The sequence below is a fragment of the Heptranchias perlo genome, unplaced genomic scaffold (genome assembly GCF_035084215.1).
Source record: "Heptranchias perlo isolate sHepPer1 unplaced genomic scaffold, sHepPer1.hap1 HAP1_SCAFFOLD_56, whole genome shotgun sequence".
Taxonomy (NCBI): Eukaryota; Metazoa; Chordata; class Chondrichthyes; order Hexanchiformes; family Hexanchidae; genus Heptranchias; species Heptranchias perlo.
Window position 1 is genome coordinate 4,765,551 of NW_027139581.1, and position 21,339 is coordinate 4,786,889.

The 21,339-nt window shown below is 44.0% G+C and overlaps 12 non-coding genes across 12 annotated transcripts; all 12 read left to right on the forward strand.

The window, feature by feature from the left end:
* The first annotated feature begins 452 nt into the window (after positions 1–452).
* trnal-uaa (transfer RNA leucine (anticodon UAA)) lies at positions 453–535 on the forward strand. Its single transcript has one exon. It is a non-coding gene; the product is annotated as a tRNA-Leu (tRNA).
* A 643-nt stretch (positions 536–1,178) lies between these two features.
* trnas-aga (transfer RNA serine (anticodon AGA)) lies at positions 1,179–1,260 on the forward strand. Its single transcript has one exon. It is a non-coding gene; the product is annotated as a tRNA-Ser (tRNA).
* Positions 1,261–3,219: 1,959 nt separating this feature from the next.
* Positions 3,220–3,303, forward strand: trnal-uaa (transfer RNA leucine (anticodon UAA)). Its single transcript has one exon. It is a non-coding gene; the product is annotated as a tRNA-Leu (tRNA).
* A 672-nt stretch (positions 3,304–3,975) lies between these two features.
* trnas-aga (transfer RNA serine (anticodon AGA)) lies at positions 3,976–4,057 on the forward strand. Its single transcript has one exon. It is a non-coding gene; the product is annotated as a tRNA-Ser (tRNA).
* Positions 4,058–6,221: 2,164 nt separating this feature from the next.
* On the forward strand, positions 6,222–6,304 carry trnal-uaa (transfer RNA leucine (anticodon UAA)). The gene has a single exon. It is a non-coding gene; the product is annotated as a tRNA-Leu (tRNA).
* A 663-nt stretch (positions 6,305–6,967) lies between these two features.
* trnas-aga (transfer RNA serine (anticodon AGA)) lies at positions 6,968–7,049 on the forward strand. Its single transcript has one exon. It is a non-coding gene; the product is annotated as a tRNA-Ser (tRNA).
* Positions 7,050–14,226: 7,177 nt separating this feature from the next.
* Positions 14,227–14,309, forward strand: trnal-uaa (transfer RNA leucine (anticodon UAA)). The gene has a single exon. It is a non-coding gene; the product is annotated as a tRNA-Leu (tRNA).
* Positions 14,310–14,971: 662 nt separating this feature from the next.
* Positions 14,972–15,053, forward strand: trnas-aga (transfer RNA serine (anticodon AGA)). The gene has a single exon. It is a non-coding gene; the product is annotated as a tRNA-Ser (tRNA).
* A 2,200-nt stretch (positions 15,054–17,253) lies between these two features.
* Positions 17,254–17,337, forward strand: trnal-uaa (transfer RNA leucine (anticodon UAA)). The gene has a single exon. It is a non-coding gene; the product is annotated as a tRNA-Leu (tRNA).
* Positions 17,338–18,008: 671 nt separating this feature from the next.
* trnas-aga (transfer RNA serine (anticodon AGA)) lies at positions 18,009–18,090 on the forward strand. Its single transcript has one exon. It is a non-coding gene; the product is annotated as a tRNA-Ser (tRNA).
* A 2,157-nt stretch (positions 18,091–20,247) lies between these two features.
* trnal-uaa (transfer RNA leucine (anticodon UAA)) lies at positions 20,248–20,330 on the forward strand. The gene has a single exon. It is a non-coding gene; the product is annotated as a tRNA-Leu (tRNA).
* A 671-nt stretch (positions 20,331–21,001) lies between these two features.
* trnas-aga (transfer RNA serine (anticodon AGA)) lies at positions 21,002–21,083 on the forward strand. The gene has a single exon. It is a non-coding gene; the product is annotated as a tRNA-Ser (tRNA).
* Positions 21,084–21,339: the final 256 nt, after the last annotated feature.

A 21,339-nucleotide genomic window follows, 5' to 3' on the forward strand; every position in this document is an offset into this window, starting at 1 on the left:
CGGGATTGCTCACAGCTCGATTCTGCGTCTTCATTTCTTGCACATTTTTCGGGTTCTGCCATCGAGGTGAAGAGTGAGGCAGAGAGCAGGTTTTAAAATCGCTGGAATATCAGTGAAATTAAATTGTGGAAAGTGGGATGGTCGGAGTTCGACTTTCAGTGTATTTTCCACATCAAATATTGGAGATAAATGAAAGTGAAGCTTTTAAAGGCAGAAACACCGGGACTTCGACATTGGAGAATTGAACCCTGATCAACCGCGTGACAGATGGGGATATTCAGCACGACACCAACGTGGAACTGGCGTGAGCAGTTGATGGACATTCCCCACAGATGGCGTTGGACACGCTGCAAATTTCATTGAATCCATTCCAACCATTTATTTGATGACAAAGAAAAGCGTAGAAGAAGTGACACTCAAGTACATTACATATAGAGCAAGATTGTGAAAGGACCAGGATGGCCGAGTGGTTAAGGCGTTGGACTTAAGATCCAATGGGTTTATACCCACGTGGGTTCGAACCCCACTCCTGGTAGATGTTACATTTTGATACTGATCATTGACTCTCTTTTGCAATTTGCATCACAGTTTCATGGAAAGGTGACAGCACGGAAGGAGGCCTTTTGGCCCATCGTGTCCGTGCCGGCTCCATGCAACACCAATCCAGCTCGTCCCACGACCCCGCCCTATCCCCCGAGCAATGCACTTTTGTTCCTTTCAAGTACTTATCCCGTTCCGTTTTGAAAGCCATCATTGAATCTGCCTCCATCAGCCACTTCGGGATGCTGAATTAGCCCGGGTCTCTTCACAACGCGACTCTGCCTTTCATTTCTTGCTCATTATTGTGGTTCTGACATCGAGGTGACGCGGAGAGTGAGATTTAAAATCGCTGAAATATCAGTGAAATTATATTGTGGAAAGTGGGATTGTCCGAGTTCGTTTATCAGTCTTTTTATCACACGTCCAATGTTCGAGATAAATGATATCTTTAAAGGGAGAAGAAGTTCATCGTCCAGGTGTATTTGAAGCCAGGTCCACCCACCACTTTCCAAACGAGCAACGAGCGTGAACAACCGATCCCCTGACCGACGGTTGAGACCGACACCAGTTCTGCGGCTCGGTGTCGCAGAGCGCTGGATTATTACGATTTTAAGTGAGCAGCATTGTGCTTTTAGCAAGTAGTCGTGGCCGAGTGGTTAAGGCGATGGACTAGAAATCCATTGGGGTCTCCCCACGCAGGTTCGAATCCTGCCGACTACGGTTTAAAATTATCATTTTATCGTTTAATCTCTGCGTTTCAACCGATACGAGTGTGTGCAAAATGAAAATCCATTGTCAAGAAGTCGGAGCAGGACATTCGCGGACTCATCATACAATCTAGAATAGTCAACATGGTTTTATGAATGGGAAAACGTGTCTGACAATTTTATTAGAGTTATTTGAGGAAGTAGCGATCAGGGTGGATAAAGGGGAACCAATGGATGCAGTATATTTGGATTTCCAAAAGGCATTCGATAAGGTGCCACATAAAAGGTGATATCCCTGCTGCTTGTTATTCTCCACGCTTGCACACACCCGTGCCTTCTGCCGCTTCCTGCCACTGTTTCTGACCTTTACCACGCAGAGAATAACAGGCACAAGATAAGAGCTCATAGATTGGGGGTTTGCTAACTCACAGAAAACAAAAAGTCGGGATTGAAGGTCATTTTCACAATGGCAATCGGTAACTGACGGGTGCCGCAGGGATCAGTGCTGGGGCCTCAACTATTTACAATATGTATCAATGACTTGGATGAAGGGACAGAGTGTATTGTGGCCAAATTTGCTGATGATACGAAAATAGGTGGAAAAGCAAGTTGCGAGGCTGGCACAAAGTATCTACAAAGGGATATTGACAGGTTAAGCGAATGGGCAAAAATTTGGCAGATGGAATATAAGGTGGGAAAATGTGAATTCATCCACTTTGGCAGGAAAAATAAAAAAGCAAAATATTATTTCAATGGAGAAATACTACAAAATGCTTCAGTACTGAGGGATATGAGTGTCATCGTACATGAAACACAAAAAGTCACCATGCAGGTGCAGCAGGTAATCCAGATGGCGAACGGAATATTGGACTATTGAGAGAAAGAAGAAGAAAACATTGACCATTTAACGATTCTACCGGAGCCGTTTTCCTGGGAGTCGGTTTTGAAACATGACACAGTCTCAATGTGTTCCAATCTGTTTCCTTCTTTGACCCTGTGATTCTCAAATCTGCGGGTATTGGACAGATAGAGGGAGAGAGACTGACACAGACTCAGACAGACCGAGAGAGTCTCTTTCTGTCCCAGTGTCTCTCTCTCTTTCTGAGTCTCTCTCTTTCTCACTCTTTTCTTCGCACCCCACATCACTTTATTCTGGATCTTAACTAACAGAGAGATGGAAATGTGAACGGTGAGTCTTCTTTCAACAGTGGCCCGTGGAAAGTGAAACAAACTGTCATCAAATAGGTCATTTCATTCATAGTTAAAGCTGGAAACAGGTACGGACGGGGATCGAGCTCGCGCTTTTTTATTATAATGAGACCAACGCTTTTCCAATTGGCCACCGCACCCCACGAGCCAAAAACGGATGATAATGTTCTTCATCGGGTGAAGTCAGATCAACAGCTTTGAGCAACTGATTGCGACAATCGACTGATTGAGGAGCAATGGATTTCGACTATTCCGCCTGAACTAATAATTTCATGACAGTTCATTCAACGGGCCATTGTGGAATGATTCACAGAGAGAGAGATAGAAAGAGACAGAGAGAGAAAACCAGGGAGAGAGATGGAGACATGGGGAGAGAGAGATAGAGAGACCTTAACAGAGAGTTTTAAAATCGTTGGAGTATCAGTGAGATTAAATTTTGGAAAGTGGGATGGTCCGAGTTCGTCTTTCAATGTTTTTTCCACATGAAATAGTGGAGATCAATGAAAGTGAAGCTTTTAAAGGCAGCAACACCGGGACTTCGACATTGGAGAATTGAACTCTGATCAACCGCGTGACAGATGGGGATATTCAGCACAACACGAACGAGGAACTGGCGTGAGCAGTTGATGGAAACTCCCCAGAGATGGCGTGAGACACGCTTCAAATTTCATTGAATCAATTCCAACCATTTATTTGATGACAAAGAAAAGCGTCGAAGAAGTGAGACTCAAGCACATTACACATAGAGTGACATTGTGAAAGGACCAGGATGGCCGAGTGGTTAAGGCGTTGGATTTAAGATCCAATGGTTTTATACCCGCGTGGGTTCTGCACCCCACTCCTGGTATGTGCGGTTTGCGTTACATTTTGATACTGATCATTGACTCTCTTTTTCCATTTGTATCACAGAATCAGAGAAAGGTGACAGCACGGAAGGAGGCCTTTTGGCCCATCGTGTCCGTGCTGGCTTTATGCAAGACCAATCCAACTAGTCCCACTACCCCGCCCTATCCCTCCAGCACTGCAACTTTTATCCTTTCAAGTACTTATCCCGTTCCGTTTTGAAAGCCATCATTGAATCTGCCTCCATCAGCCACTTCGGGATGCTGAATTAGCCCGGGTCTCTTCACAACGCGACTCTGCCTTTCATTTCTTGCTCATTATGGTGGTTCTGACATCGAGGTGACGCGGAGAGTGAGATTTAAAATCGCTGAAATATCAGTGAAATTATATTGTGGAAAGTGGGATTGTCCGAGTTCGTTTATCAGTCTTTTTATCACACGTCCAATGTTCGAGATAAATGATATCTTTAAAGGGAGGAAAAGTTCATCGTCCAGGTGTATTTGAAGCCAGGTCTACCATGTAATAGGTAGGGATACCAACCACTATACAAACGAGCAACGAGCGTGAACAACCGATCCCCTGACCGACGGTTGATCCCGACACCAGTTCTGCGGCTCGGTGTCGCAGAGCGCTGGATTATTACGATTTTAAGTGAGCAGCATTGTGCTTTTAGCAAGTAGTCGTGGCCGAGTGGTTAAGGCGATGGACTAGAAATCCATTGGGGTCTCCCCACGCAGGTTCGAATCCTGCCGACTACGGTTTAAAGTTATAATTTTATTCTTTAATCTCTGCGTTTCAACCGATCCGAGTGTGAGCAAAATGAAAATCCATTGTCAAGAAGTCGGAGCAGGACATTCGCGGACTCATCATGCAATCTAGAATAGTCAACATGGTTTTATGAATGGGAAATCCTGTCTGACAATTTTATTAGAGTTATTTGAGGAAGTAGCGATCAGGGTGGATAAAGGGGAACCAATGGATGCAGTATATTTGGATTTCCAAAAGGCATTCGATAAGGTGCCACATAAAAGGTGATATCCCTGCTGCTTGTTTTACTCCACGCTTGCACACACCCGTGCCTTCTTCCGCTTCCTGCCACTGCTTCTGACCTTTACCTCGCAGAGAATAACAGGCACAAGATAAGAGCTCATAGATTGGGGGTTTGCTAACTCACAGAAAACAAAGAGTTGGGATTAAAGGGTCATTTTCAAAATGGCAATCGGTAACTGATGGGTGCCGCAGGGCTCAGTGTTGGGGCCTCAAGTATTTACAATATATATCAATGACTTGGATCAAGGGATAGAGTGTATTGTGGCCAAATTTGCTGATGATACGAAAATAGGTGGAAAAGCAAGTTGCGAGGGTGACACAAAGTATCTACAAAGGGATATTGACAGTTTTAGCGAATGGGCAAAAATTTGGCAGATGGAATATAAGGTGGGAAAATGTGAATTCATCCACTTTGGCAGAAAAAATAAAAAAGCAAAATATTATTCCAATGGAGAAATACTACAAAATGCTGCAGTACAGAGGGATCTGGGTATCATCGTGCATGAAACACAAAAAGTCAAAATACAGGTGCAGCAGGTCATCCAGAAGGCAAACGGAATATTGAGAGAAAGACAGAGAAACCATTGACCATTTAACGATTCAACCGGAGCCGTTTTCCTGGGAGTCGGTTTTGAAACAGGACACAGGGACAATGCGTTCCAATCTGTTTCCTTCTTTGACCCTATGATTTTCAAATCTGCGGGGATTGGACAGATGGAGAGAGAGAGTGACACAGACTCAGACAGACCGAGAGAGTCTCTTTCTGAGTGTCTCTCTTGATCATTCTTTTCCTCGCACCCCACATCACTTCATTCTGGATCTCAACGAACAGAGAGATGAAAATGTGAACAGTGAGTTTTCTTTCAACAGTGGCCCGTGGAAAGTGAAACAAACTGTCATCAAATTGATCATTTCATTAATATTTGAAGCTGAAAACAGGTACGGACGCGGATCGAACCCGCGCGGTTTTGTTCAGCAAACCGACGCTTCGTCACTTGGCCACCGCACCCCTCGATGGGTCATGGGATAATAATGTTCTTCATCGGGTGAAGTCAGATCAACAGCTTTCAGCAACTGATTGCGACAATCGACTGATTGAGGAACAATGGATTTCGACTTTTCCGCCTGAAGTCATAATTTCATGACAGTTCATTTCACGGGCCATTGTGGAAAGATTCACAGAGAGAGAGATAGAAAGAGACAGAGAGAGAAAACGAGGGAGAGAGATGGAGACATGGGGAGAGAGAGATAGAGAGACCTTAATAGAGAGTTTTAAAATCGTTGGAGTATCAGTGAGATTAAATTTTGGAAATTGGGATGGTCCGAGTTAGTCTTTCAATGTTTTTTCCACATCAAATATTCGAATATAAATTCCTTTCTGTATGTCTCTCTCTCTCTATTTAGAGCGGCTGAATTAGCCCGGGTCTGCAAACCGCTCGATTCTGCGTATTCATAACTTGCACATTATTAGTGTTCTGAAATCGAGGTGAAGAGTGAGGCAGAGAGCAGGTTTTAAAATCGCTGGAATATCAGTGAAATTAAATTGTGGAAAGTCGGATGGTCCGAGTTCGACATTCAGTGTATTTTCCACATCAAATATTGGAGATAAATGAAAGTGAAGCTTTTAAAGGCAGAAACACCGGGACTTCGACATTGGAGAATTGAACCCTGATCAACCGCGTGACAGATGGGGATATTCAGCACGACACCAACGAGGAACTGGCGTGAGCAGCTGATGGGCACTCCCCACAGATGGCGTCAGACACGCTTCAAATTTCATTGAATCCATTCCAACCATTTATTTGATGACAAAGAAAAGCGTAGAAGAAGTGACACTCAAGTACATTACATATAGAGCAAGATTCTGAAAAGACCAGGATGGCCGAGTGGTTAAGGCGTTGGACTTAAGATCCAATGGGTTTATACCCGAGTGGGTTCGAACCCCACTCCTGGTAGTTGTTACATTTTGATACTGATCATTGACTCTCTTTTCCAATTTGCATCACAGAATCAGAGAAAGGTGACAGCACGGAAGGAGGCCTTTTGGCCCATCGTGTCCGTGCCGGCTCCATGCAAGACCAATCCAGCTGGTCCCACTACCCGCCCTATCCCCCTTGCAATGCACTTTTTTTTCCGTTCAAGTACTTATCCCTTTCCGTTTTGAAAGCCATCATTGAATCTGCCTCTGTCAGCCACTTCGGGATGCTGAATTAGACCGGGTCTCTTCACAACGCGACTCTGCTTTTCATTTCTTGCTCATTATTGTGGTTCTGACTTCGAGGTGACGCGGAGAGTGAGATTTAAAATCGCTGAAATATCAGTGAAATTATATTGTGGAAAGTGGGATTGTCCGAGTTCGTTTATCAGTCTTTTTATCACACGTCCAATGTTCGAGATAAATGATATCTTTTAAGGCAGAAGAAGTTCATCGTCCAGGTGTATTTGAAGCCAGGTCCACCATGTAATAGGTCGGGATACCGAACACGAGACAAACGAGCAACGAGCGTGAACAACCGACCCCCGAACCGACGGTTGATACCCACACCAGTTCTGCGGCTCGGTGTCGCAGAGCGCTGGATTATTACGATTTTAAGTGAGCAGCATTGCGCTTTTAGCAAGTAGTCGTGGCCGAGTGGTTAAGGCGATGGACTAGAAATCCATTGGGGTTTCCCCACGCAGGTTCGAATCCTGCCGACTACGGTTTAGAGTTACCATTTTGTCATTTAATCTCTGCGTTTCAACCGATCCGAGTGTGTGCAAAATGAAAATCCATTGTCAAGAAGTCGGAGCAGGACATTCGCGGACTCATCATAGAATCTAGAAAAGTCAACATGGTTTTATGAATGGGAAATCGTGTCTGACAATTTTATTAGAGTTATTTGAGGAAGTAGCGATCAGGGTGGATAAAGGGGAACCAATGGATGCAGTATATTTGGATTTCCAAAAGGCATTCGATGAGGTGCCACATAAAAGGTGATATCCCTGCTGCTTGTTATTCTCCACGCTTGCACACACCCGTGCCTTCTGCCGCTTCCTGCCACTGCTTCTGACCTTTACCTCGCAGAGAATAACAGGCACAAGATAAGCGCTCATAGATTGGGGATTTGCTGACGAACAGAAAACAAAGAGTCGGGATTAAAGGTCATTTTCAAAATGGCATTCGGTAACTGACGGGTGCCGCAGGGATCAGTGCTGGGGCCTCAACTATTTACAATTTGTATCAATGACTTGGATGACGGGACAGAGTGCATTGTGGCCAAATTTGCTGATGATACGAAAATAGGTGTGAAAAGCAAGTTGCGAGGGTGGCAAAAAATATCTACAAAGGGATATTGACAGGTTAAGCGAATGGGCAAAAATTTGGCAGATGGAATATAAGGTGGGAAAATGTGAATTCATCCACTTTGGCAGGAAAAATAAAAAAGTAAAATATTATTTCAATGGAGAAATACTACAAAATGCTTCAGTACTGAGGGATATGAGTGTCATCGTACATGAAACACAAAAAGTCACCATGCAGGTGCAGCAGGTAATCCAGATGGCGAACGGAATATTGGACTATTGAGAGAAAGAAGAAGAAAATATTGACCATTTCACGATTCAACCGGAGCCGTTTTCCTGGGAGTCGGTTTTGAAACAGGACACAGACTCAATTTGTTCCAATCTGTTTCCTTCTTTGACCCTGTGATTCTCAAATCTGCGGGGATTGGACAGATGGACAGATACTTGCAGAAGCTGTTAAAGCTTCTGCAAGTATGTAAAAAGAAAAAGATCAGTGAAGACAAATGTAGATGCCTTACAGTCAGAAACGGGAGAATTTATAATGGGGAACAAGGAAATGGCAGAGCAATTAAACAAATACTTTGGTTCTGTCTTCACGGAAGAGGACAAAAACAACTTCACAGATATGCTCGGGAACCAAGGGTCTCGTGAGAAGGAAGTGTTAAAGGAAATTAGTGTTTGTAAAAGAATAGTGCTGGAGAAATTAATGGGACTGAAAGCCGACAAATCCCCAGTGCCTGATAATCTGCATCCCAGAGTATTAAAATAGTTCGCTATGGAAATAGTGGATGCATTGGTTGTCATCTTCAAAAATTGTATAGTTTTTGGAGAAATGCCTGCAGATTGGAGGGTGGCAAAGGTAACCACACTATTTAGAAAAGGGGGGAGAGAGAAAACAGGGAACTACAGACCGGTTAGCCTAACATCAGTAGTAGGGAAAATGCTCGAGTCTATTGTAAAGGATGTGATAACAGGACACTTCGAAAATATCAATGGGATTAGACAAAGTCAACATGGATTTATGAAAGGGAAATCTTGTTTGACAAACCTACTGGAGGTTTTTGAGGGTGTAACTGGTAGGATAGATAAGAGGGAACCAGTGGATATGGTGTATTATGATTTTCAGAAGGCCTTTGAGAAACTCCCACATAAGAGGTTCGTGTACAAACTTAAATCACATGGGGTTGGGGTTAATATACTGGCATGGATTGAAAATTGGTTAGCAGAAAGGAAACAGAGAGTAGGAATAAATGGGTCCTTTTCGGGGTTGCAGGTGGTAACTAGTGGGGTACCGCAGGGATCCGTTCTTTGCCCCCCTTATTTGGATGAGGCAACCAAATGTAATATTTCCAAGTTTGCTGATGATACAAAACTAGGTGGGATGGTGAGTTGTGAGGATGATGCAAAGAGGCTTCAAGGCGATTGAGACAAGTTGATTGAGTGGGCAAATACATGGCAGATGCAGTATAACGTGGACAAATGTGAAGTTATCCACTTCGGATGGAAAAACAGAAAGGCAGAGTATTATTTAAATAGTGATAGATTGGGAAACGTTGATGTACAAAAGGACCTGGGTGTCCTTGTACACCAATCACTGAAAGCAAGCATGCAGGTGCAGCAAGCAGTTGGGAAGGCAAATGGTATGTTGGCCTTCATTGCAAGTGGATTTGAGTACAGGAGAAAAGATGTCTCACTGCAGTTATACAGGGCCTTGGTGAGACCACACCTGTTTGTGTGCAGTTTTGGCCTCCTTACCGAAGAAAGGATATACTTGCCATGGACGGAGTGAAGCGAAGTTTCACCAGATTGATTCTTGGGATAGCAGCACTGTCGTATGAGGAGATATTCGGTCGACTAAGCCTGTATTCACCAGAGTTTAGAAGAAAAAGAGGGGATCTCATTGAAACGTATAAAGCTCTGACAGCGCTCGACAGGCTGGATGCAAGGAGGATGTTTAACCTGGCTGGGGGGTCCAGAACGAGGGGTCACAGGCTATGAAACGTAGCAGGATATTTAGGACTGAGATGAGGAGAAATTTCTTCATTCAGAGGGTGGTGAACCAATTGAATTCTCGACCCAGAAGGCTGTGGAGGCCATGTCACTGAAAATATTTAAGAAGGACATTGAGAGATTTCCAGACACAGAAGGCATGAAGGGGTATGGGGAGAGAGCGGGAATGTGGTATTGAGATAAAGAATCAGCCATGATCATATTGAATGGCGGAGCAGGCTCGAAGGGCCGAATGGTCTACTCCTGCTCCTATTTTCTTTGTTTCTCTGTTTCGATGTAAAAAGGAAGAGAGGAGCAAAAGTAAACATTGGTCCCTTGCAGGCTGAGACAGGAGAAATTATAATAAGTAATCAGGAAGTAGCAGATACGTTAAACAAATATTTTTTTTCTCTGTTTTCACAGTGGAAGACACTAAAAGCATAACAAAAATAATGGGGAACCAGGGGGTAAATGAGAGGAAGGAACTTAATACAATTAATATCACTGGAGAAAAAGTACTGGACAAACTAATGGGACTAAAAGCCGACAAAACCCCTGAACCTGATGGCCAACATCCGTGAGTTCGAAAAGAGGTGGCTGCAGAGATAGTGGATGCATCGGTTATGATCTTCCCAAATTCTCTAGATTCTGGAATGGTCCCAGTGGATTGGAATGCAGCAAATGTTATCCCGCTATTCAAGAAGGGAGGGGGAGAAAAAACAAGGAACGACAGGCCAATTAGCCTGACCTCTTGCCGTCGGGAATATGCTGGAATCCATTATTAAGGAAGTGGTAACAGGGCACTTAGAACATCATAATATGATTCGGCAGAGTCAACATGGTTTAATGAAAGGGAAATCGTGTTTGACAAATTTATTCGAGTTTTTTGAGGATGCAACTAGCAGGATAGATAAAGGTGAACCAATGGATGTCGTACATTTGGATTTTCAAAAGACATTCGATAAGATGCCACATCAAAGGTTGTTGCACAATGTAAGGGTTCATGGAGTTGGGATAATCCATTAGCATGGATAGAGGATTGGTTAACTGACAGAAAATAGAGTGCGGATAAATGGGTCATTTTCAGGATGGCAGGCTGTAACTGGTGGGGTACCGCAAGGATCGGAGCTTGGGCCTCAGCTATTTACAATCTATATCAATGGCTTAGTTGAACAGACCGAGTGTAATGCATCCAAGTTTGCTGATGATACAAAGCTAGGTGGGAAAGTAAGCTGTGAGGAGGAAACAAAGTAAGCTGTGAGGAGGACACAAAGAGTCTGCAAAGGGATATAGACAGGCTAAGTGAATGGGTAAGAAGGTGCCAGGTGGAGTATGATGTGGGGAAATGTGAGGTTTTACAATTCGGTATGAAAAATAGAAAAGCAGAATATTTTTATATGTTGAGAAATGAGTAAAATTTGGTGTTCAGGGAGAATTGGGTGTCCTCGCACAAGAAACGCAAAAAGTGATTATGCAGGTGCAGCAAGCAATGAGGAAGTCAAACGGCATGTCGGCGTTTATTGCAAGGGGGTTGGAGTACAACAGTAAGGAGTCTTACTACAGTTGTACAGAGCATTGGTGAGACCTCACCTAGAGTACTGCGCAGAGTTTTGGTCTCCTTATCCAAGGAAGGATATACTTGCCTTTGAGGCGGTGCAACGAAGGTTCACTAGATTAATTCCTGGGGTGAGAGGTTTGTCCTATGAAGAGAGGTTGAGTAGAATGTGACTATACTTTCTGGAGTTTAGAAGAATGTGAGGTGATTTCATTGGAACATATAAGATTCTGAGGGTGCTTGACAGGGTACATGCCGAGAGGCTGATTTCTCTGGCTGGAGAGTCGAGAACTCGGGGGCATAGTCTCAGCGTAAGGGGTCGGCCATTCAAGACTGAGATGAGGAGGAATTTCTTCACTCAGAGGGTTGTGAATCTTAGGAATTCTCAACCCCAGAGGGCTGTGGATGCTGAGTCATTCAATATATTCAAGACTGAGATCGATAATTTTTTCGACTCTCGGGAATCAAGGGATATGTGGATCGGGCGGGAAGTGGAGTTGAGGTCGAAGATCAGCCATGATCTTATTGAATAGCGGTGCAGGTTCGAGGGGCCGAGTGGCCTACTCCTGCTCCTATTTTATGTTCTTATGCTCTTAAATTGCTTAATGCTTTATTTAAAACATTTAAATAAGTGATTTGATTCCCAAACAGAATTAAAACGATGGGATTCTTGTCATTCTCCAGTGATTTGAAACGGCCATTCCATATCCAGACCCAGTGCTACCATAAGGCTATCAATGTCTATTCATAGATTTCCAAGTGTCTTATATATAATTCGTGTTCGAGAGAATGTTCCAGTCACGTTTTCAACATTGGAATCTGTGTATTCAGAGAGAAAAATCCACGCGGAAGACCAGGATTCAATTCCCCGACAGGGAGGTTACACTTTTGCTGTCTTTAACAGATTCACTTTCATTTCTCTTGTAATTTACCTGTAATATTGGATGCGGAAAATACACTGAAAGACAAACTCGGACCATCCCGCTTTCCACAATTTAATTTCACTGATATTCCAGCGATTTTAAAAGCTGCTCTCTGCCTCACCCTTCACCTCGATATCAGAACCAACAGTTCATCTGTTTTTTGGTGATATTGTTTGAGGAAAGATTATCGTCCAGGTTTCCAGCCATGCGCACAGCAAGGTCCCACAAACCGCAATGACAAAGTAACAGGTACATAATGCAGATGGTAAACGAGTGGAACTGAGCAGTATGAAAGTGTAACGGGATTAAATTAAAGAGCTGCCTGGAGTGGGGTTCACCCGGTTGTGAACCAATTGGATCTTAAGTCCTGAACCGCTCGGCCTGGTGCTTAATGACACTTTATTTATCTTTCCACGGGCCACTGGTGAAAGAAGATGAACGACCACTTTTCCATCTCTTTGTTGGATCATGTCCAGAGTCAAATTATGTGAGGAACGCGGGAGAGAGTGAGGGAGAGAAAGAAAGAGACAGAGACCCCCTCAGAAAAACGGAGAAAATGTGTGGCGCGCGCACACACACACAAACAGACAGAAACACATTGGGTGACTCAAACACAGAGAGAGAGACAGACGATCGGTCATTTGGCACATTCTTTGTTCTATTTCTGTCGTCGATTTCGTGAAATCTTGCAGATCAATTCCAATGAGCATAAAACTCGAAGTGTTCAAAGCCGTGCATTTTTAATTCACTGAAGAATGAGAAGTTTGCTGCATGTTAAACCGCTGATAATGGCATCCGCAGTCGGCAGGATCCGTACCTTCGCGGAAAGATCCCAATGGATTTCTGATCCATCGCTTTAACCACTCGGGGATACTCAGCACCATCTCAACACATCGACAAGCATGGAGACGTGGGGTTAAAATATTAGACTAAAAATCCAACGGGTTTATACCCGCGTGGGTTCGAAACCCATTTCTGATAACTGTTATTTCCGTTACATTTTGATACTGCTCATTGAAACTCTTGTTCCATCTGCCTCATGCACCTGTTACTCTGTCATTGCTGTTTGTGGGGCCTTGCTGGTCGCAAATTTCCAAACCTGGACGATAATGAACACCACCAAAAAGCAGATGAACTGACCATTCTTTTCATTGCTGTGTGTGAGATCTTTCTGGTGAATCTCCTCTGCGCCCATTCCGATGTCTTTCTCTCTCTGTCTCTTCCTGTCCTTCACCACGACACCAACGAAGAACTGGCACAGGACGAAAAGTGAAGATTTTGAAGGCAGCAAAAGTTCCACTTTCGGTCGGGGAATTGAACCGCGGGTGTTCGAGTTACAGGCGAGGATACTCACCACAATACTAACGAGGAGCTGGTGTAATCTGGTGATGGACACTCGCCACAGATGGCGTTGGACACCCTTCAAATTTCAGTGAATCTATTTTGAACATTTATTTGATGACAATTTGCGAAACTTCCTTCTTCAACTAACACCACCAAAACGCAGATTAACTGGCCATTCATTTCATTGTTGTATGTGGGATATTTCTCGCAAACCTCCTCTGCGCCCTCATCAGTGCCTCTCTCACTCTCCGTCTCTCTTCCTGTGTCTCGCTCTCTGTTTCTCTTTCTTTCTGTTTCTCTCTCTCTCTCTGTTTCGGGCTGCTGAATCAGCCCGGGATTGCTCACAGCTCGATTCTGCGTCTTCATTTCTTGCACATTATTCGGGTTCTGCCATCGAGGTGAAGAGTGAGGCAGAGAGCAGGTTTTAAAATCGCTGGAATATCAGTGAAATTAAATAGTGGAAAGTGGGATGGTCGGAGTTCGACTTTCAGTGTATTTTCCACATCAAATATTGGAGATAAATGAAAGTGAAGCTTTTAAAGGCAGAAAAACCGGGACTTCGACATTGGAGAATTGAACCCTGATCAACCGCGTGACAGATGGGGATATTCAGCACGACACCAACGTGGAACTGGCGTGAGCAGTTGATGGACACTCCCAACAGATGGCGTCAGACACGCTGCAAATTTCATTGAATCCATTCCAACCATTTATTTGATGACAAAGAAAAGCGTAGAAGAAGTGACACTCAAGTACATTACATATAGAGCAAGATTGTGAAAGGACCAGGATGGCCGAGTGGTTAAGGCGTTGGACTTAAGATCCAATGGGTTTATACCCGCGTGGGTTCGAACCCCACTCCTGGTAGTTGTTACATTTTGATACTGATCATTGACTCTCTTTTGCAATTTGCATCACAGAATCAGAGAAAGGTGACAGCACGGAAGGAGGCCTTTTGGCCCATCGTGTCCGTGCCGGCTCCATGCAAGACCAATCCAGCTGGTCCCACTACCCGCCCTATCCCCCTTGCAATGCACTTTTTATTCCGTTCAAGTACTTATCCCTTTCCGTTTTTAAGCCATCATTGAATCTGCCTCTGTCAGCCACTTCGGGATGCTGAATTAGACCGGGTCTCTTCACAACGCGACTCTGCTTTTCATTTCTTGCTCATTATTGTGGTTCTGACTTCGAGGTGACGCGGAGAGTGAGATTTAAAATCGCTGAAATATCAGTGAAATTATATTGTGGAAAGTGGGATTGTCCGAGTTCGTTTATCAGTCTTTTTATCACACGTCCAATGTTCGAGATAAATGATATCTTTAAAGGCAGAAGAAGTTCATCGTCCAGGTGTATTTGAAGCCAGGTCGACCATGTAATAGGTCGGGATACCCACCACGATCCAAACGAGCAACGAGCGTGAACAACCGACCCCCTCACCGACGGTTGATACCCACACCAGTTTTGCGGCTCGGTGTCGCAGAGCGCTGGATTATTACGATTTTAAGTGAGCAGCATTGTGCTTTTAGCAAGTAGTCGTGGCCGAGTGGTTAAGGCGATGGACTAGAAATCCATTGGGGTTTCCCCACGCAGGTTCGAATCCTGCCGACTACGGTTTAGAGTTACCATTTTGTCATTTAATCTCTGCGTTTCAACCGATCCGAGTGTGTGCAAAATGAAAATCCATTGTCAAGAAGTCGGAGCAGGACATTCGCGGACTCATCATACAATCTAGAATAGTCAACATGGTTTTATGAATGGGAAATCGTGTCTGACAATTTTATTAGAGTTATTTGAGGAAGCAACGATCAGGGTGGATAAAGGGTAACCAATGGATGCAGTATATTTGGATTTCCAAAAGGCATTCGATAAGGTGCCACATAAAAGGTGATATCCCTGCTGCTTGTTGTTCTCCACGCTTGCACACACCCGTGCCTTCTGCCGCTTCCTGCCACTGCTTCTGACCTTTACCACGCAGAGAATAACAGGCACAAGATAAGAGCCCATAGATTGGGGATTTGCCAACTCACAGAAAACAAAGAGTCGGGATTAAAGATCATTTTCAAAATGGCATTCGGTAACTGACGGATGCCGCAGGGATCAGTGCTCGGGCCTCAACTATTTACAATATGTATCAATGACTTGGATGCAGGGACAGAGCGCATTGTGGCCAAATTTGCTGATGATACGAAAATATGTGGAAAAGCAAGTTGCGAGGGTGACACAAAGTATCTACAAAGGGATATTGACAGGTTAAGCGAATGGGCAAACATTTGGCAAATGGAATATAAGGTGGGAAAAAGTGAATTCATCCACTTTGGCAGGAAAAATAAAAATGCAAAATATTATTTCAATGGAGAAATACTACAAAATGCTGCAGTACTGAGGGATATGAGTGTCATCGTACATGAAACACAAAAAGTCACCATGCAGGTGCAGCAGGTAATCCAGATGGCGAACGAAATATTGGACTATTGAGAGAAAGAAGAAGAAAATATTGACCATTTAATGATTCAACCGGAGCCGTTTTCCTGGGAGTCGGTTTTGAAAAAGGACACAGGCTCAATTTGTTCCAATCTGTTTCCTTCTTTGACCCTGTGATTCTCAAATCTGCGGGTATTGGACAGATAGAGGGAGAGAGACTGACACAGACTCAGACAGACCGAGAGAGTCTCTTTCTGTCCCAGTGTCTCTCTCTCTCTTTCTGAGTGTCTCTCTTTCCCACTCTTTTCTTCGCACCTCACATCACTTTATTCTGGATCTTAACTAACAGAGAGATGGAAATGTGAACAGTGAGTCTTCTTTCAACAGTGGCCCGTGGAAAGTGAAACAAACTGTCATCAAATAGGTCATTTCATTAAAAGTTAAAGCTGGAAACAGGTACGGACGGGGATCGAGCTCGCGCTTTTCTATTATAATGAGACCAACGCTTTTCCAATTGGCCACCGCACCCCACGAGCCAAACACGGATGATAATGTTCTTCATCGGGTGAAGTCAGATCAACAGCTTGAAGCAACTGATTGCGACAATCGACTGATTGAGGAGCATTGGATTTCGACTATTCCGCCTGAACAAATAATTTCATGACAGTTCATTTCACGGGCCATTGTGGAAAGATTCACAGAGAGAGAGATGGAAAGAGACAGAGAGAGAAAACGAGGGAGAGAGATGGAGACATGGGGCGAGAGAGATAGAGAGACCTTAATAGAGAGTTTTAAAATCGTTGGAGTATCAGTGAGATTAAATTTTGGAAAGTGGGATGGTCCGAGTTAGTCTTTCAATGTTTTTTTCCACATCAAATATTGGAAATAAATTCCTTTCTGTATGTCTCTCTCTCTCTATTTTGAGCGGCTGAATTCGCCCGGGTCTGCAAACAGCTCGATTCTGCGTATTCATAACTTACATATTATTAGTGTTCTGAAATCGAGGTGAAGAGTGAGGCAGAGAGCAGGTTTTAAAATCGCTGGAATATCAGTGAAATTAAATTGTGGAAAGTCGGATGGTCCGAGTTGACTTTCTGTGTATTTTCCACATGAAATAGTGGAGATCAATGAAAGTGAAGCTTTTAAAGGCAGCGACACCGGGACTTCGATATTGGAGAATTGAACCCTGATCAACCGCGTGACAGATGGGGATATTCAGCACAACACGAAGGAGGAACTGGCGTGAGCAGTTGATGGACACTCCCCACAGTTGGTGTTGGACACGCTTCAAATTTCATTTAATCCATTCCAACCATTTATTTGATGACAAACAAAACGGTAGAAGAAGTGACTCTCAAGCACATTACACAGAGAGCAACATTATGAAAGGACCAGGATGGCCGAGTGGTTAAGGCGTTGGATTTAAGATCCAGTGGTTTTATACCCGCGTGGGGTCCGAACCCCACTCCTGGTATGTGCGGTTTGCGTTACATTTTGATACTGATCATTGACTCTCTTTTGCCATTTGCATCACAGAATCAGAGAAAGGTGACAGCACGGAAGGAGGCCTTTTGGTCCATCGTGTCCGTGCCGGCTTTGTGCAAGACCAATCCAGCTAGTCCCACTCCCCCGCGCTATCCCTCTAGCACTGCAACCTTTTTCCTTTCAAGTACTTATCCCGTTCCGTTTTGAAAGCCATCATTGAATCTGCCTCCATCAGCCACTCGGGATGCTGAATTAGCCCGGGTCTCTTCACAACGCGACTCTGCCTTTCATTTCTTGCTCATTATTGTGGTTCTGACATCGAGGTGACGCGGAGAGTGAGATTTAAAATCGCTGAAATATCAGTGAAATTATATTGTGGAAAGTGGGATTGTCCGAGTTCGTTCATCAGTCTTTTTATCACACGTCCAATGTTCGAGATAAATGATATCTTTGAAGGCAGAATAAATTCATCGTCCAGGTGTATTTGAAGCCAGGTCGACCATGTAATAGGTAGGGATACCCACCACGATCCAAACGAGCAACGAGCGTGAACAACCGACCCCCTCACCGACGGTTGATACCCACACCAGTTCTGCGGCTCGGTGTCGCAGAGCGCTGGATTATTACGATTTTAAGTGAGCAGCATTGTGCTTTTTGCAAGTAGTCGTGGCCGAGTGGTTAAGGCGATGGACTAGAAATCCATTGGGGTCTCCCCGCGTAGGTTCGAATCCTGCCGACTACGGTTTAGAGTTATCCTTTTATCTCTGCGTTTCAACCGATACGAGTGTGTGCAAAATGAAAATTCATTGTCAAGAAGTCGGAGCAGGACATTCGTGGACTCATCATACAATCTGGAATAGTCAACATGGTTTTATGAATGGGAAATCGTGTCTGACAATTTTATTCGAGTTATTTGAGGAAGTAGCGATCAGGGTGGATAAAGGGGAACCAATGGATGCAGTATATTTGGATTTCCAAAAGGCATTCGATAAGGTGCCACAGAAAAGGTGATATCCCTGCTGCTTGTTATTCTCCACGCTTACACACACCCGTGCCTTCTGCCGCTTCCTGCCACTGCTTCTGACCTTTACCACGCAGAGAATAACAGGCACAAGATAAGAGCTCATAGATTGGGGGTTTGCTCACTAACAGAAAAGAAAGAGTTGGGATTAAAGGGTCATTTTCAAAATGGCAATCGGTAACTGATGGGTGCCGCAGGGCTCAGTGTTGGGGCCTCAAGTATTTACAATATATATCAATGACTTGGATGAAGGGACAGAGTGTATTGTGGCCAAATTTGCTGATGATACGAAAATAGGTGGAAAAGCAAGTTGCGAGGGTGACACACAGTATCTACAAAGGGATATTGACAGTTTTAGCGAATGGGCAAAAATTTGGCAGATGGAATATAAGGTGGGAAAATATGAATTCATCCACTTTGGCTGGAAAAATAAAAAAGCAAAATATTATTTCAATGCAGAAATACTACAAAATGCTGCAGTACAGAGGGATCTGGGTATCATCGTGCATGAAACACAAAAATTCAAAATACAGGTGCAGCAGGTGATCCAGAAGGCAAACGGAATATTGAGAGAAAGACAGAGAAACCATTGACCATTTTACGATTCAACCGGAGCCGTTTTCCTGGGAGTCGGTTTTGAAACAGGACACAGGGACAATGTGTTCCAATCTGTTTCCTTCTTTGACCCTGTGATTTTCAAATCTGCGGGGATTGGACAGATGGAGGGAGAGAGAGTGACACAGACTCAGACAGACCGAGAGAATCTCTTTCTGAGTGTCTCTCTTGATCATTCTTTTCCTCGCACCCCACATCACTTCATTCTGGATCTCAACGAACAGAGAGATGAAAATGTGAACAGTGAGTCTTCTTTCAACAGTGGCCCGTGGAAAGTGAAACAAACTGTCATCAAATTGATCATTTCATTAATATTTGAAGCTGAAAACAGGTACGGACGCGGATCGAACCCGCGCGGTTTTGTTTAGCAAACCGATGCTTCGTCACTTGGCCACCGCACCCCTCGATCGATAACGGGATAATAATGCTCTTCATCGGCTGAAGTCAGATCAACAGCTTTCAGCAACTGATTGCGACAATCGACTGATTGAGGAGCAATGGATTTCGACTTTTCCGCCTGAAGTCATAATTTCATGACAGTTCATTTCACGGGCCATTGTGGAAAGATTCACAGAGAGAGAGATAGAAAGAGACAGAGAGAGAAAACGAGGGAGAGAGATGGAGACATGGGGAGAGAGAGATAGAGAGACCTTAATAGAGAGTTTTAAAATCGTTGGAGTATCAGTGAGATTAAATTTTGGAAAGTGGGATGGTCCGAGTAAGTCTTTCAATGTTTTTTCCACATCAAATATTCGAAATAAATTTCTTTCTGTATGTCTCTCTCTCTCTATTTAGAGCGGCTGAATTAGCCCGGGTCTGCAAACAGCTCGATTCTGCGTATTCATAACTTGCACATTATTAGTGTTCTGAAATCGAGGTGAAGAGTGAGGCAGAGAGCAGGTTTTAAAATCGCTGGAATATCAGTGAAATTAAATTGTGGAAAGTCGGATGGTCCGAGTTCGACATTCAGTGTATTTTCCACATCAAATAGTGGAGATAAATGAAAGTGAAGCTTTTAAAGGCAGAAACACCGGGACTTCGACATTGGAGAATTGAACGCTGATCAACCGCGTGACAAATGGGGATATTCAGCACAACACGAACGAGGAACTGGCGTGAGCAGTTGATGGACACTCCCCACAGATGGCGTTTGACACGCTTCAAATTTCATTGAATCCATTCCAACCATTTATTTGATGACAAAGGAAAGCGTAGAAGAAGTGACACTTAAGTACATTACACATAAAGCAAGATTGTGAAAGGACCAGGATGGCCGAGTGGATAAGGCGTTAGATTTAAGATCCAATGGGTTTCTACCCGCGTGGATTCAAGCCCCACTCGTGGTCGATATTGTTTCCGTTATATTTTGATACTGATCATTGACTCTCTTTTGCCATTTGCATCACAGAATCATAGAAAGGTAACAGCACGGAATGAGGCCTTTTGGCCCATCGTGTCCGTGCCGGCTTCATGCAAGACCAATCCAGCTGGTCCCACTACCCCGCCCTATCCCCCGAGCACTGCAATTTTTTTCCTTTCAAGTACTTATCCCGTTCCGTTTTGAAAGCCATCATTGAATCTGCCTCCATCAGCCACTTCGGGATGCTGAATTAGCCCGGGTCTGTTCACAACGCGACTCTGCCTTTCATTTCTTGCTCATTATTGTGGTTCTGACATCGAGGTGACGCGGAGAGTGAGATTTAAAATCGCTGAAATATCAGTGAAATTAGATTGTGGAAAGTGGGATTGTCCGAGTTCGTTCATCAGTGTTTTTTCACACGTCCAATTTTGGAGATAAATGAAAACATTAAATGTCGTAGAAGTTCATCGTCCAGGTGTATTTTAAGCCAGGTCGACCATGTAATAGGTCGGGATACCCACCACTATACAAACGAGTAACTTGCGTGAACAATCGACCCCCTGACCGACGGCTGACACCGACACCAGTTCTGCTGTTCTGTGTCGCAGAGCGCTGGATTATTGCGATTTTAAGTGAGCAGCATTGTGCTTTTAGCAAGTAGTCGTGGCCGAGTGGTTAAGGCGATGGACTAGAAATCCATTGGGGTCTCCCCGCGCAAGTTAGAATCCTGCCGACTACGGTCCAGAGTTTTCTTTTCCGACCTTTCATCTCTGCGTTTCAACCGATCCGAGTGTGTGTCAAATGAAAATGCTCGAATCCATTATTAAGAAGTAGGAGCAGGACATTCGCGGACTCATGATACAATCTAGAATAGTCAACATGGTTTTATGAATGGGAAATCGTGTCTGAAAATTTTATTGGAGTTCTTTGAGGAAGTAACGATCAGGGTGGATAAAGGGGAACCAATGGATGCAGTATATTTGGAGTTTTAAAAG